Raw genomic sequence first — 16,801 nt, forward strand, 5'->3', positions numbered from 1 at the left:
CTACCATTATTACCAGTGAATCCTAAGCGCTTAGCTTGTAATACTGTAAGTACTGTACATGTGGAATGACTGAACTGAAACCTGGCAGCAGATTAGACAATTTAGATCAATGTGTGACCACAGTCAGTGCTTCCTTCAGGTCTCTTCTGATCTCCTTTTTTATTTCTGTGTATTTACAGTTTCGTAGTTCCTTCAGTCAACTCAAATGATTTTATATTCTACCATTAATATGTAGAGTATGTGTCAACAAGAATAATAAGGAGTCTGTGACTGGGTCAAACTGAAGCAAGTCCTCATCAGCACCTTTTAAATGGTTTTATAACTACCTAAAAGTCAGAATTATATCAGAGAAAGGATTAAAAAATAATGCTGCCCAACTACATGAATTGAAAATATAAATCCCAACATATGGAGAATTTTGGAATCGAGATTTAGTATATAAAAATCACTGAAGCATTTTATAATTTCACTCATCTCTTTGAGCATCAAGTTGGCATAATCAATGCATAAATCAGAAACATAAATAATAATATAAAATTAAATATCTCTTAACAACCATAGCCTTAACCTTAAAAGTTATTTCCAGATAAATTCTGTTAAGAATCTTTTTCTTTTTTTCTAATCAAAATAACTCCTCTCGATTCTAAAGCAGTGAAATAAAATGGCTAAAATCATGATATTTTATGATAATAATTTTACAGCTGCTAAAAGGGAGACATTTTTAAACCTCCCATATCTATTATAAATGACATTGAAATTATTATCCTTAGATTGAAGAAGAGGGTGAAATATTTGTCACAATAGAGTCTCTCCACCCCACCATCCTAAGGAGAATGGTATGACTAAAATTAGAGAGTGCATGTAGCATTACTTTAATTTCAGTCTTTTGCAGAAGGAGGAGAGAATTGGGTCTGAAGCGATAAATAGAGATCAGAACAAAGAGAAGCTAGTCAGTTCATGTGAGTCTCTCAACACCCTGGGTGGTAAGCCCAAAGTCATCCAAGAAACAGATATTGTTTTTCTTGTGAAGGAAAAACAAAAACATATTTCACTTAATCAAACACAAGTATGCTTTTTTCGGAGATTTTGTGCTCATGTTCTGCTTTAATTTCACATTCTCTAATGTGTTCCAGTTGCCCTTTAAAATGATGTCAACCCAATTTTACAGTAACAAATTAATTTACATATCATGGTGAAGAGTTTCAGCAATTTAGTCAACATGGCCTATCACAGAATGTTTGACTTAAATTTAACATAATAGAGCATGAGTCATACATTTAAAGCTTAAATGTATTTCTTTTGTTTTAAATACTAATCTTGGATTAGAGAAGAGTATATAGGCAGCAGTAAGAAAATTACATTAGTACAAAACTACAAGGAAATATTTCATTGTAAAAAGAATATCCTAGGATCCTTGCATATTGTATAGCCACCTCTCACATTTATTATGCAGCTTTGAAAAAAATAGATCAACACACTGATTAGGTATTACAGTTATTAAGAGAACAAAAGTTACTCTCTATCAAGTGTTTTGAAGGGAAGCATTCCTGTCATTTGGAGGCTTTTGTAAACCAAAATTAATTGTAGACTGTAATAAAGAATAAAAAGCATAGCAGCAGCCCAGGAGACCCAGATTCAAGTAGCAACCTAAATTGTGTTCCACCAAAACAAAGGGAGGCCATCTTTTATAGCAGAAGTTCCCAACCAGCTTCTCAATTAGGTCTGTTTTATGTAAATGAAGTATCCAAATCGTGCAGTTTCAGGTGGACAGGGCAGGTCTCAATCCATTGGTAGAAAGACAAAACCAGGGTTTCCCTGCAGTGTTGACTCAGATGGTGTAAACAAGTGGGGCATAGCGTTCAGTCTGAGGTACTTCCTAGTATACACAGTACGTGAGAAGTCACTATCAGCAAATGGACACTAGGTTCTTATTATTCATAAAATTTGGGCCCTCGGTTGACCATGGGGGATCCATCTCATCATAAAAATTCCTTCTCGAGGTTCACATCAAATGAATCTTTCTTCTCACACTCCACACTTTCATTTTTTACAAAATTGGGAATTCTTGGTCATGCTAAGAAAATGTAACGACCTAGCAGTATTGTTATGTTTAAGTGCATATTTATGTACTTAAATACTTTTAAATACAGATTGATACCGTGAATGAAAATACACTGATATGAATATTATAATGAAAAGAATTAGGATTCATATTGTCATGGATATTATAAGCCTAAATTTATAAACCAGTCTTGTTCCTTGTCACCATTTTAATTTCCCCCTCTTTCTTTCCTATGCAGAGATAGTGTATATTGCATAGAATGTTTTTTTTTCTTTTATTTATTTTTATTATTAGATTCAGGTATACAGAACATTATGATTAGACATTTACACCCCTCACAGTGATAATCCCAACTAATTTACTACCCATCTGACATCATATATAGCTGTTACGATATCATTGACTATATCCCCTATGCTATACTCCACATACCGTGACTACATATATATATATATATATATATATATATATATGTATATATATATATATATATATATATATATATATATATTGTTGTTGTTGTTATTTTTAATTATAGTTGACATTCAAGCATGTGATATTTTATTTTCAGGTGCTTTCTACTTTCATTTGAATGATTTGTAAACAAACTCGTGGACATGTCTTTTTCACTAATGACTTTTTAACTCAGAGTCTTATTAAACATTAGTAGGGTATTTTATGATCATTAGATATTATCGGGGAGGAAAGATAATTTTCCCTCTACCCTTCCAAGTTCTTGGCTAAAACACTCTTGTAATAAAAAGACAGATTAACAGGAGAAAAACAAACAGGTTTAATAATATGTATCTCTTAGAGACCCTAAGGAATGCTGAGCAACTCCCTGAAATGGCCCAAACCTCCACCTTAAATACCATCTGCAGCTAAAGACAAAGGAAGGTGTTGGGGGTGGGAAGTCCGTTATGGGAGGTTATCCGGAAAAGCACAGTGAACAAGGGTTTAAGGTTGTTATGCAGATTTAAGTCCTGCCTTCTCCATTGCTAACATTTTTGAGACTTTTAGTCATCCTTTTCTCCTTTTCTTCCTGAGAAAGAGAGGAAGGCACCCTTACAAATGGAGATTTCCCTTATAAATATGTTAAAGAACAGAAATTCAACTGAGGCAATTTAAAGATCTGATAATTGGCTTCATTGTATGATCATGAATCGGGCAATATCCCATCTAGTAAACAGAGAGGTGCTTTGGGAAGTGCAAAATGGAACATTTTTATAGGCAGAAACTGGGCAGGATAAGAAAGTTATTAGCAAGAGAAAAAAGGGCACCTTTCAATAGGGGAAGGGAGGCAGGGGGCTTATTAAGGCAATTATCTCACTAGTGTTAGTCAGGAAATTCCAGACTGATTGGCTTAAGGTCACATGTCTGAGAGAGTCACAAACTGCAGTTAAGTCTTGATTTTCTTGTCCAAAGGGTAAGCCACTCCACCCTGGGCCTGTTTTTTCTTTTCCTTAACAAATGTGTCTCTTTCAAAAGGGTAACTTTCATTCAGTTTTCAGAACTTTTCCTATGTCTGCTGTTTCTTAAAAATAATCAGCCTAAAATAATCATTACGCCAAAGAGGCATATTTCTGGATGACAAGTTCTTCCTTTCAACAGCAATTAACAAGAGCCAGTACTACCATGTTTTCCTGAAAATAAGACCTAGCCGGACTATCAGCTCTAATGAGTCTTTTGGAGCAAAAATTAATATAAGACCCGGGTCTTATAGAACATAACATTGTCATGATATGTTATGTCATGTCATGTCATATAAGACCCGGTATTATATTATATTATATTATATTATATTATATTATATATTATATTACATTACATTACATTACATTATATTATGTCTTATATTAACTTTTGCTCCAAAAGACACATTAGAGCTGATTGTCTGGATAGGTCTTATTTTCAGGGAAACGGTATATCTTGAGTCATAAGCCAATTAGAGACAGGTTGAAAACAAGAGTAAACAAACAAAAGGGCCCTAATGGTTCATAATGATGGGCATTGTGGGAACAGAGTCCCAGAGAGCAATTTCCAGGTTCTCAGCCTCACATGGAAAGGTGCTGGCTTGGGTATTAGGTGGCCATCAGCTCTGACTAGTTGGCCATCAGCTGTTACTGGTTATCCATTAGCCACTGATATAACTGCGGTGGCTGAGCTAGCAGGGCAGATTGCAGTTAGCAAGTGGGGTCGGTTGGTTGGTTGGCTGAGAAGTGCGGATTGCAGAAACTGCTTCCTGTGTCTCCAAACCAGCTGCCAACGAGAATATAGAAGTATGACTACCCTATCTATGGCTCCACGGGTGTTCCTTTTTGGCCTCACCGTATCCTGCGTTCTTGTGTGGGGAGCCAGAGCTGAGACCCCCTTATGACACCCTGCGTGACAGGCAGTGTGACAATTTTTCTGTATTAGTAATTTCATTTCTTATAACCAAGACATAATGAATCGGGAAAATAAATAAGGCAAATCAAACTACTCCAAATTCAAGTAGAGAAAATTTTATATTATCAGATAATAACTTGATACTGATGTGAATAGCAATAAATTAATATATAATACTAGTGAAGATGGGAAATGAATGTACTTTTTCCATTCGTGTTATTTGTAGCTTCAGATAATTTTTTAAATGCCTTACAGTGAGTTTAAACAATTTATTAAAAAACTTGTGTAATGGTAAATTAAAGTTTGAAAACAATTTAATAATACTGTTTGGATATATATTAAGCTATGATATTAAATTACCTAATAACTGTTTTTTTGTCCGGGAGGAAAGTTTTTTCCTCCATCCTTCTAGGTTCATCTGGCTGGCTTAAGAATTAAATTGTCATGAGACAGATTAACAGGAGAAAAGCACCTTTAATTTCATATATGGGGAGTGGGATTCCATAAGAAAATGAGACCCAAAGATGGCATTGAGGTTTATATGCCATCCAGAACTAAGGAGAAGGGGGTAGGAGTCTGGGACTTCAAAGGGGAGGAAGACGATTCACATGGAGATAGAAAGAGCAAATGTTTGGTAAACAAATGTTTGCCATGCCCTGCAAAAACAAAGGAACACAGAGGGGACTATGAATTAGTGAGCCCTGCCAGCTCCCACACCTAGCTCATACTCTTTGGAGTCATCTCTGGTGATAGCTCTCTTTCTGGAACAGGACCTCTGTCTAGGTTCTTTTAGTCCATTAAAGGGGGGAAGGGGAGCAGGGGTGAAAATATCTTCCTGAGCCTTTTGTTTGTTAAAATTAATCAGCCTTAAATAATCTTCATGCTCAAGAGAAATATTTTGAGGTGGCAAAATCCTGCTCCCTACCTTTCATATTCAGAAACGTCCTTCCTATTTTCAAAACCGGGATACCGAAAAATGCAGAACTCAGTAAAAAGTTTCAAATCCAAGATAAAGGATTTCCTTTAAACTTTGAATAATGGATACAGTGAAAAGTCCTCTTCATCATTTGTGTATTATTTATTTGTGCCATAAGTTGGGCAAGCTCCTAAACTCAGACCAGGTTCACCAAAAGGACAGAGAGAGCCTGAAACATGAATTACTTAATGAAGATTAAAATGAAACCCCTCATGTCTACATTGATACCCCTACTCAGATCGGGGACATCCCCCGGGAACTCTTAGTCACACCAAAAGTTGCAGTCTTCCCACGACACTAAATGAATGGAATTGTCTTAAACAGTTTCTTTCCAGAATAGTAATTCCCAGTTTCAAATCTGTAACTTAAGAAATCTATAAACGAGTAATGAGGATCTGTGGTATTTGCCCCCTGCCAGTATTTCAAAATATCTAACAGTAGTCTTTGAATACATTTTTTTTCTTTCTTTCTTTCTTTCTTTTTTTTTTAATTGGGGAATATTGGGGAACAGTACACTTCTCCAGGACTCATCAGCTCCAGATAAGTTGCTATTCTCAATCTAGTTGTGGAGGGCGCAGCTCAGTGGCCCATGTGGGAATTGAACCGGTGACCTGGGTGTCATGAGCACTGCGTTCTAACCAACTGAGCCAACTGGTCGCCCCTGAATACATTTTCTAAAGACATTAGTGAAAATCATTTTCAAAACATGAGGTCTACATGGGAAAAATAATAGGAAGGGCTCGAGTTGGTGAAAAAAACTGGAAGTTATCATTCTAGTATAGAAGTTCTCAATGTATATTACTTTGAAAATTATTTCTGTAGGTTAATAGGCATTACTAGAAACAAAAATAATTCAGTGGTCCAAAATGTTTAGGAAATGCTCTCACTTGACTTTCTATAAATCTCCAAAAGGGGGATAGGGGAAATTTCCCCAAATTTATTTTTTGGTCTTAGGAGGTCTGTGTATTCTTTCAGAGAATCTGGCAGGACTAAAGTTCCAACTCAACTTGGGTATTGCTTGCTGAGATGATAGACCCAACAAAAATAGGAATGGGTACCTGAAGACACGACCACCCACTGCCCTTAGATTCTGTTAGAGCATTTTCACTCTGGTGGAGTAGTCTGGATGTCAGGAGGTTTTTTTTCTGGAGGTCTCTTCTGGCCCAGTGACTCAGAATCCTCTATCTTGAGACTTTGTCACTTTAAAGTTTGCCTTCTTATAAGTATTTCCACAAATTGTCTGCCCAGGGTTATGCTTTGTCTGACTTTTCACAACACAGGTCTAGGAAAGTAAGAGCCTGCTTTTTTTCTTAACTTTCAGAGAAGTTATGTCCAGATTCAACTTAACTGTGTACCAGACATTCCAGCAAGGAAAACATAATCCAGACAGGCTATTGAATTAGGGGTCCTCAGAGCAGATGGGAAGAATGAGTTAGATCAGGAAGGTGATGCAGGCAGATACCCATGTATTAGTCCTACTAAGCTGGGTACATTAGAAAGCCATAGTTTTTGCAAAAAAATAGGAGGTGTGAATCCTACCTTTGGCCTTTGTTAGCGCTGTGAATTTGAGCAATTTGTATAACTTTATATAACTTGTGTGAGCCTCAGCCTTCTCATGTATACCTGTGCCTGTTTGTCTTGTCAGTCCTTCACAAATTTATTTATTTATTTATTTGTTTGTTTGTTTGTTTGTTTATTCTTTTTTCTAAAAGGTATATCAACTGCCTGCTTTAGTCACTTTTTAGATCACATATCTATGAGACCTCAGTATATGCAAAATTAAATTTGTTTTTCTCTTTTTAATCTGTCTTGTGTTAATTTGATTATTAGACCAGCCAATTGAATCAAGAGGGGTAGGGGGAAATTTCCCCCTCCCCGACAGCATTAATTGTGAACAGCAGAAATATTTGTGAAATTCAGGTGTACCACTAAACTCACACAGTGATTGCTTACATTGAAATTTTACATAAATACTGTAAATTTAAAAAAATGAGATCATTCGGTGCCACTTACATAGGTTTATAATTTGCAAAATTGCTAATATTCAGTGCCCCCTGCTGTTTGAAGTTATTTATTTGCTATGAAATATTTGAATTATTTTTCTCCGTTATTTACCAAGCTTTAAGTCATATGGAATTTTCCTAGCAGCTCTACCAAGGGACAATCCCACTCACCTGTTGTCTATTTTTTTTGCCAAACAATGGAAATTTCTTTCTCACAGTTCTGGGAGCAGAAAGTATGAGATCACAGTGCCATTACGGTGGGTTTCTAGTGAGAACTCTCTTCCTGGCTTGCAGACAGCCAACTTCTCATTGTGTTCTCACATAGCAGAGGTAGATCAAGCTCTCTGGTGTCTCTCCTCATAAGGGCACTAATCCCATCAGACTAGGGCCAACCTGATGACCTAATTACTTCCCAAAGACCCCATCTCCAAATACTATCACATTGGGAGCTAGGGCTTCAGCATATGTATTTTGAGGGGATGCATTCATTCAGTCTATAACATTCCACCCCAGTCTCCCAAATTCATGTTCTTATATGCTAAATACATTAATTCCATCCCAACAGCCCCAAAAGTCTTAACTTATTCCAGCATCAATTCTAAAATCCAAAGTTTCATCTAAATCAGATATAGGCAAGACTCATCCTGAGGAAAAATTCCTCTCCAGCTGTGAACCTGTGAAATGAGGCAAATTATGTGCTTCCAAAATACAATGGTGGGACAGGTATAGGATGGACAGTCCTATTCTAAAAGGAGAAGCAGGAAAGAAGGAAGGGATGATAGGGCCAAATCCCATTAGATCTTAAAGCTGGAGAATAATTCTCTTTGGTTCCATCCTCTGCCTTCTAGGCGTCGTGGGTGGCAATGTCACCCAAACAACTCTAGGTGGGGGTCCTACCCCTATGCCTCTGGAGGGCTGTGTCAGCCCAAGGCTTGCAACAGTCGTCTTCTAGCTTGTTGAAACCGAGGCCCTTGTCCTGATAATTGATGAATAAATATTGGGGTCATTTTCCCCTCTTCTTAAAGAACATTACATGTTCACAGCCAGATAGGTCTATCATCCCCATCCTGTTAAATCCAAGAAGTCCAATAACCTTTGTTCACTTTATTTTGTCTCTGTCCCCTTTAGTTCAAACTGGCAGCTCAAATAATCCCATAAACTATTTATTTAGTGATAGTCCAACGGTGTCTGAGGTGTTCTCTTCAGAACGTGCTTTCTCATTGTTTTTGCAATATGAATAGGCCAAAAATTTCCCAAATCTTCATGTTCTGGTTCCTTTCTTTTTAGCAACTCCTTGTTCAATTCATCGCTGTCTTTCGGTATTTTACTATAAGCAGTCAGGAGGAACAAAGCTGTTTCTTCAACACTTGTTTAGAAATCTGCTCAGATATATATCCAATTTCATCACTCTCAAATTCTACCCTCCACAAAACATTAGAAAATGATGCATCCAAGTTCTTCACCACTTTATTAACAAGGATTGCCTTTCCTCCAGTTTCTAATAACGTGGCTCATTTCTGTCTGAGACCTCACCAGAATTGCCTTAATGTTCATATTTCTAGCATATACCTCAAAACTCTTCCAGCCTCCACTCATTACCCAGTTCCAAAGCCACTGCTACACTTTTAGGTTATTTATTATAGGATATCTTCACCTCTTGGTATAAAAATCTGTCTTCATCAGCTTGGGCTGGCATAACAAAATACTGCAGACTGGGTGGCTTAAATAACAGAAATTCATTCCTCACTGTTTTGGAGGCTGGAAGCCTGAGATGAGAGTGGCATTATGGTTAGGTTCTGGTGAGAGCTCTCCTCCTGGCTTGAAGACAACCAACTTCTCAGTGTACAACCAACTTCTCAGTGTATTCTCATATGGTGGCAAGAGAGAGATCAAACTCTCTGGTATCTCTTCTTATAAGGGCACTAACCCCATCAAGCCAGGGGCCCATCTTCATTATCCTGATTATGCCCCAAAGACCCTGTCTCCAAATACTGTCACATGGGGGGGGAGGTTAGGGCTTTAAGCATGTGAATTTGGGGGGAACACATTCAGTCCATAGCATGACTGTACAGTTCTACCTGGACACTAACCTGTGAAAGAGAAAGCTGCAATCTACAGAAACAGAGAAAGGTCAAATTTAGAAAAGGCAAGCAAAAGCTGGTTATCAAACAATTTTGATTTTAAAATTATTTATTTATTTATTTATTTATTTATTTATTTATTTATTTATTTTTAAAGAGAATACAGCTCACAGTGGCCCATGCGGGGATCGAACTAGCAACCTTGGTGCTACCAGCACCGTGCTCTAATCAACTGAGCTAACCGGCCACCAATATTTTCTATTTTTCTTCTGTAGCAATCAGTATTTATTCTATATAGCTACTATAACAAAATTAGAAATAAATTTTTCTATTTATCTTAAATTCACCCAATCTGTATATAATATTTACGTATATAAATTTAAATTCTTCATTTTCCCTCACAGGAAAGTTCCATCTCTTCTCATAGGTTTCAGCCTAGCTATCTTATAGATTCATTGCTCCTTATTTAAGTGAAACACAGGATTGAAATTTTGCTTATTTCTCTTAACTCATAAAGGGTTTTCTCTTTACTCTTCAATAAGATTTAATTACTGCTTTAGTGTGTATGTTTAACAGAGATTAGTCCTAAGAGATTAATCATCAAAACAATCTATTACCCAATGGTTTGGTCTTGATGACTTCCAATTCACAGATTCATTTTTTTCAATACCAAGGAGAGTGCTCTGATTATGTATGCTTAAAAGCAAAGCAAGTTATCAAGTATTTGATAGCTTATCGCCTGTGTGCAAGATCTTCAGAAACGAATCAAAAAATGTAAGGAGGTCTCATAAGAGGTGTGATTTCATAAGTATCCTGGGTTTGGAAAGTTGCAGTCTCTGTAGCTGTGTTTACAGTTAATAAATATTTGCCTGTACATAATGTCATCCATCCAAAAAACATCATTAGAACTGTTCTTCCTGCACTGCCACACAGCAAGGTTATTCTGTTTGGGAGCAGATACCACATTTCATGACCAAGCACTAACCCAGCAAGAACAGAATGAAAAAAACGTATTAACTATATATTTCTTGCCAGGAATTAGCAATTTGATAGTCTCAGTATCAACACAACTTGTAAATTCATTTTCAGCTTCTTCTGCTAAGATATCTGTGGTTAGCATTCTTTCTACCATCATTGGATTTCTTTCTGGTGTATAAACTTGTGAACTGGATACAGTGAAAAGCATTAATCCACCTGAGAGTGCTACTGTGTAATAATCTTCTAGCATGACTAATTGGTACAAAAGTGTTCCTATTCTACCCAAAACACATGGCATCAGAAAAAGGATAATTTGATTAACATAGATGTAAGGAAGGGCACAGTAGCCTAATTTGAGTTGTGGGCCTCCAAGAACAGTCTGTGGGAAGCACTTCAGAAAGTAGTCCTTTTTGTAATCCTTCAGCAGAGGCACATCTGGACTCATCCTTCTCACTCAGGATTATTCTAAAAGCACATCCTTTTCTGTTGACACAGCAGTCTCAGTCTCCAGGTGGTTTCTTCTGTATGTCCTTAGTTGTAGGACTTCGGTGCAGCTAGACTTCAGGCAATTCTTAGTGATGGTTGTTCTGGAGTTTAGTTATAATTCTGATGTGGTCCGCAAGTCACCCAAGGCAAGAGGCAATGCGAAGGCGTCCTGGTGACTGCATTTTTGCAGGTGAATCTGGGTTGGGTGCTCCCATAGGGAGGTTGCCTAAGGTCGGGATTCTGAGGCAGAGAAGCTGTGGCTGCCAGGCAACCAGCTCACCTCGGTTGTGCTGGGCACTCTCCTCGTTTCTATGGCTAACGTGAACTCCCTCATCTGTGTTTATTCTATAGCTTGACTCACGTTCTGTCCACGAGCAATATAGTTTTGTTTGTTTGTTGCATTTTCCCAAATGGATTGTGCAATCTTACATTATGGGGCTTTTATTCAGGCTGCTCTTTCTAACTGGTATGTTTTCTCTACAGCTTCTTTTTTTTTGTTTGGCTAAGTTAACTATTACCTGGACCTTCAATACCTCTTCCAGGAAACTTTCCCTGATCCATTCAAGCTGGGTTGAATACCTTCTCATGTGCTTTCCTACTATTTAGTACTTACTTGAACCATGGCTCTCACAATCTTCTGGGGTTCTCTCTTTGCTTATCTCTCTCCCCAAACCTAAACATTTGCAAAGCAGGAACTATGTGCTATCCACTACTGTCTCCTCAAGGCCTATCACAGCGTCTGGCCCATCTGAAATGCATAAGAAATATTTATTCCATAAATGAATGTAGAGTGAATGTCAGCACAGAATCCTAATTGTGGGCGAGTTCATGTTCCACTTCCAAACAGAAACCACATGTACCCCATGGTGGTAGGATGTATAATTGCCAGTAGAAAATTTCTAGTAACTTTGAACTTATTTTAGAGCTCATCTCATTTCTAAAAGTTCAGATTATTAGGAAATGTTTTTGGTAATGCTGATTCAAAAGCCACCTGATTGATATCTGAAAGTACCATTCTCTTTTCTGTCTTCTGCTGCAGTAAAAAAATAAATATACTTTTATATCCATTTGGCATTTTGTCATAGCTGCACAGAGTAATTAATTCCTGATATTTTATCTTGTTTTAGATTAAACCTCATTAGATATTTTAATAGTCTTTGTATGTTATAAGGTTCTACATCAACATTTTTTGTGGCTTGACCTCTAGCCCTTTTATTCAGAATAGACCCAGATAGTGAAAATCGAAGAAATTATAAAAATCAACTTCCATCCAGAATCTGGTCAAATGCCCTGTTTCTGTTTGCACAGGCAAAAAAATGAAGAATGGTGAAAATGAGAAGACTCAGCCTCATTGTCATTTAACAGAGACTAGACAAAGCTTGTTTCTGGAGCTGCCAGACTTCAGAACAAATGCATACATTACCAGGTAAGAAATCTGAGAACCGTGATTAAAATCTGGCTTAAAAATTAGTGCATAGGAAATAAGGTTACAGGTCTCAGAAAAACTATGTAATTTGCTACTTTTGAAGACCTGTAAGCCATATTTTCTCTTGAGGATTTATTCTTCTTATAACATTTCTAAGATCTCATCTCCCACAATATTCTAGTGGAAAAACATGCATGTGATAAAGTAAGTTTTGGCTTCAGCTTGTGTCAGTATAATCTAGTCTGTTTCATTGCACATCGAGCATATATCCCATTTATATTATACCCTCTCAGCTTAACTGAATTTATTCCCTTTTATGATGAAATTGCAAAACCATGAACATATACATGAAATTTCCTTCACAGTAAACTTGGATGAGAAATTATCTTATATATATATTAAAAATTCAAATCCTAGGGAAATGCATTCCTACTGTTTTTACTACTATTAATGAAATATGGACGTTTCTCCAATAATTGAGAAATATAAAATATTAAACTGGTAAGGCTTACAAATAAGCCCCGAAACATAAATGAAATGTATAGCATTCAATAAATGTGTAATAAGCAGGAGCAAGCAGTTACACTATAACACAATAGATAGAGCTTTTGGTAATATTATATCAATTTGATGAACTACCTCTTCATGTACTCTACTTTGTTTTTTAGATAATTTTATTTTGACAGATTTAATCTTTGCATAAAATTCATGAAAAACAATTTGGAAAGACTGTTGAGTTAATCTATTCAGTGAGTCATGCTGTATTCATTTTACTTCTCTGGCAAGTATTTTCATTGATCCTTGAAGGCTATAAACACATTAACGTTAACATCATGTTATGTTTTGTTTTACTGGACAAAACAATTCCATAGCTAATGATGTTTGCATTTGAAATTTCAACATGTTTTCACATTAAAAATGCTAATGCTTCATTCAGCAGATGATAAAGACAACATATGGGAGGAAAAACATGTGCTCTTCCTTGCCTCTCAAAAATCTTTTTTACATAAATTGGAAGCGGAGGTTGAAGTTACTCAGTTTGCTTTTTAGTGAGCTAGACCCTGGATGGCTAATGAAAATTACAATGCTTTAAATCAAAATGCTCTTTAAGGTATCAAAGTGAGCAAACTAGAAGTATTTCTTATATCTTAGGGATTAAATAGTGGAAGGAGTTTTCAAATCATAAAATAGTAGTTGGCTTCAACTCAAATCATATATGAAAAGTTTACTCATGTTTAGGAGATAATTAAAGCAGTTGCTTATTTAGTGAAGAAATAAACTAAGAAAAATAACCGATGGAGTACAGGGGGATCATGCTTTTGGCATGCATCTCTTTTTATATCCAGTGACATATTACTGGTAAATGTTCCTTACTTAGTTCAACCTGACTTCCTACCAAGACACAACATGTAATTGGGATGTTTATAGATTGATACTAGATGAGCTTAATAAAAGGTTCTACTTTTGCACATCTCTAGAATTAAAACAAAAGGCACCAAACCTACAATTAACAGCTGGAGATAGCATCTAATTTTCCAGAGCCCAATAGCAGTATTTATGTTACTCCATTGTGCTTCATATATTGGCCTATTTCCTATGGATTCTGCCCTGGGAAAGCTGAGAGTTTGCACATGCTCAATTGGGATGTCATTTTCTGTGACCTCTGAGTGTGAGTGATAAAAGCTGTACTGTCGGGGAAACAGAGGCACCGTGTTGCTTTTTACCGTTAGAGATGTTGTCATTTGCTTCTCACAACAGAAATGCCTGTGGGTTGCACCATAGCGAGACACAATTTGTCAAACATCCTTAATCAGCAAACACATCAGAGAATGTAGTCCTGCTTGGAGCATTCATTCCATCACTGTGAATCACATGTTATGTAGTAAAACACTCTACTAAAGACATCGCTGAAATCATTTGAAGTGGTAAAAAGAACAGCACTGTATAACTCAAGAAAAGGAGTAGTAAAACTTTCAGATTTTTCTTGGCAGTCTACTGTATGTAGTAAATAATTTTATAAGCATTTTTTCTTTAAAAATAAGTAAGTATCCAGTAATTGGGATAATTTCATTGAATTGCATACACTCAACTTTAATAGTGTAAAAACAGGAAAATTTAGAGCCAAAAGCCTAAGCCGTAATATCATAAGACTATAAAAAATGCTATCTTGGGGACGGCCAGTTAGCTCAGTTGGTTAGAGCATGAGTTCTGAACAACAGGATTGCTGGTTCGATTCCCACATGGGATGGTGGGCTGTGCCCCCTGCAACTAAAGATTGAAAATGGCAACCAGGCTTGGAGCTGAGCTGTGCCCTCCACAACTAGATTGTAGGACAATGACTTGGAGCGGATGGGCCCTGGAGAAACACACTGTTCCCCAATATTCCCCAATAAAATTTTTTAAAAATCCCTTTAAAAAAAGAAAATAATAATTTTGAAAAAGTTGGTTAATAAACAAAAAGTCAGGTGATGTACTAAGGTTCTGGGCAGGTTAAAAATTTAGTCCAAAAAAGTTTTTTTCTATACATATGGCTTACTTTTAAATTTCTTTCTAAGTTTCTGCAGAGTTGGGTTTCTGAGTTTTGGGCTTCATTTTATAGTTGCTTCTCCTTTTTTCCCAAATGCTATATGTGGTGGCTTGCAACAAGAAAAATGATATATAAAAAGTACAAATAGACAAATATATATTAATGAAACATGGGAAGGAATGATATATGTGGGGAAATACTATGAAAGAGCAGATATGAAGGTACTCTAGAAAAACACACATCCTAATATCCTTGGAATACTCAAGTTGAACTGCAACTTTGATTCTGAAATTCCTGCAGATTAAAACAAACAATGAAATGTGCTAGGTTAAAATTTTACATTGTATATTATCTGAATCTTATACCACAAGTGCATAGCAAGGAAGTGTAAAAATAGTATGAGAAAAGGAATCCCAACTATAGCAGATAAAATAATACATGTAAATATAATAAACCCATTGTGTCAAACAGACAAGATAAAATACGATGGGTTTTCTTTTGCATTTGATGAAAAAAAATAACACATTTGTATGCAGTCCATGAAATGATGTACATGGATAGAAGAGCTGAAGCTGGAAATACAGGCATGAATATATGACTGTACACAAAGCAATATGTTTGACTTGAGATTGCACACCAATAATTTTTTTTTTGCACGTAAAACAAGTCTGAATAATTCTCTGGGACAGGTGGACTCGAAGGTGTTCTGGGGCTGGGATGTATATTTTGAATTAATGGTAAAATGTATTTAATTTTTATCACTGATCAAGTTTTCTACTTTTTCTCTTGAATCACAATTGGGTCAGTAAATGAGTATTTTCTAAGATTTTTTTTATTTTTCCTGAGTTTACCTGTCTACTGGCATATTATTCATTATACTCTCTCATACATTTTAAAATATATGCTATATCTATAATTACATCTCTTTTTATGTTTTCTTCTCGCCTATGTTCTTTACTTTTTATTTGTTTTCTTCTCACTTTTACATTGTTATGTTTTTGCTCTTTTTGACATAATCTTTCCAGAGGAGCATGTATATTATTATTCTTTTTGAAGATTTTTATTTTGTCTATGTCGAGTCACACAATTGATTCCTTATTTTCTCTGTCTTTGATATTCTTATCTTTGTTATTTCTCTGTCTTTTTGTTTGGGTAACTTCTCTGCCTTTGATTTTCTTACTTCTTGAGATGATCTATTAGATTACTGATTTTAAATCTTGCTTCATTTATAATTTAAGGATTTAAGGTATATGAAAAATATGTATGGGATCATATTTTATGAAATGTATGATATATAGGCATTACACACATACATGTGTATATACAGATATATATGTAAATGCATATAGTGATAGTGAAAATATTAAAAATTGGCAGAGAAATGCAGAAAAAAAGAGACAAAGAAAAACCTATAAAAATATTCGCTTGGCTATTCAAGTGAGATTTGCTACCTCTGAAGGAGTTTGACCTACCTAGCAAAATCCCTGAGATCATTTAGTCTTGGAGAACACAGATATGGTGGAAGATCATAGCAGGAATGAGGATTTTAATAAAGATAAAAGTCATTCTTCATTATGGAAATGCTTAATTCATCTCTAAATACCACTCAACCTGAATTTTACACTAGGTCATCTGAATCCATGTAACTACTCTCAAAATCTTAAGGAAAACTTTGAAATTCAAAGAAGGGGCTCAAGAGAACCAAAGCAGCACCCCAGTGTAATGCCCTTTCTCAGTTTGGTGTTTAGAAATCCTGTTATAACGACCGGGATCAAATTGCTTATTCTAAATCAAAGCATTCTGGTTCTATAGACTCACACAAGATCCAGTGACTAGCTCATTCTTAAATATAGACAGACCTAAGAATGTTAGAC

General features: G+C 36.0%; 1 pseudogene across 1 annotated transcript; it reads right to left on the reverse strand.

Annotated features, from left to right (window-relative positions):
• Positions 1-10,242: 10,242 nt before the first annotated feature.
• LOC308495144 (pecanex-like protein 4) lies at positions 10,243-10,933 on the reverse strand (annotated as a pseudogene). Its single transcript has one exon. The product of its transcript is annotated as a pecanex-like protein 4 (transcript).
• Positions 10,934-16,801: the final 5,868 nt, after the last annotated feature.

The sequence above is a fragment of the Rhinolophus hipposideros genome, assembly GCF_964194185.1.
Source record: "Rhinolophus hipposideros genome assembly, chromosome: X".
Lineage (NCBI taxonomy): Eukaryota > Metazoa > Chordata > Mammalia > Chiroptera > Rhinolophidae > Rhinolophus > Rhinolophus hipposideros.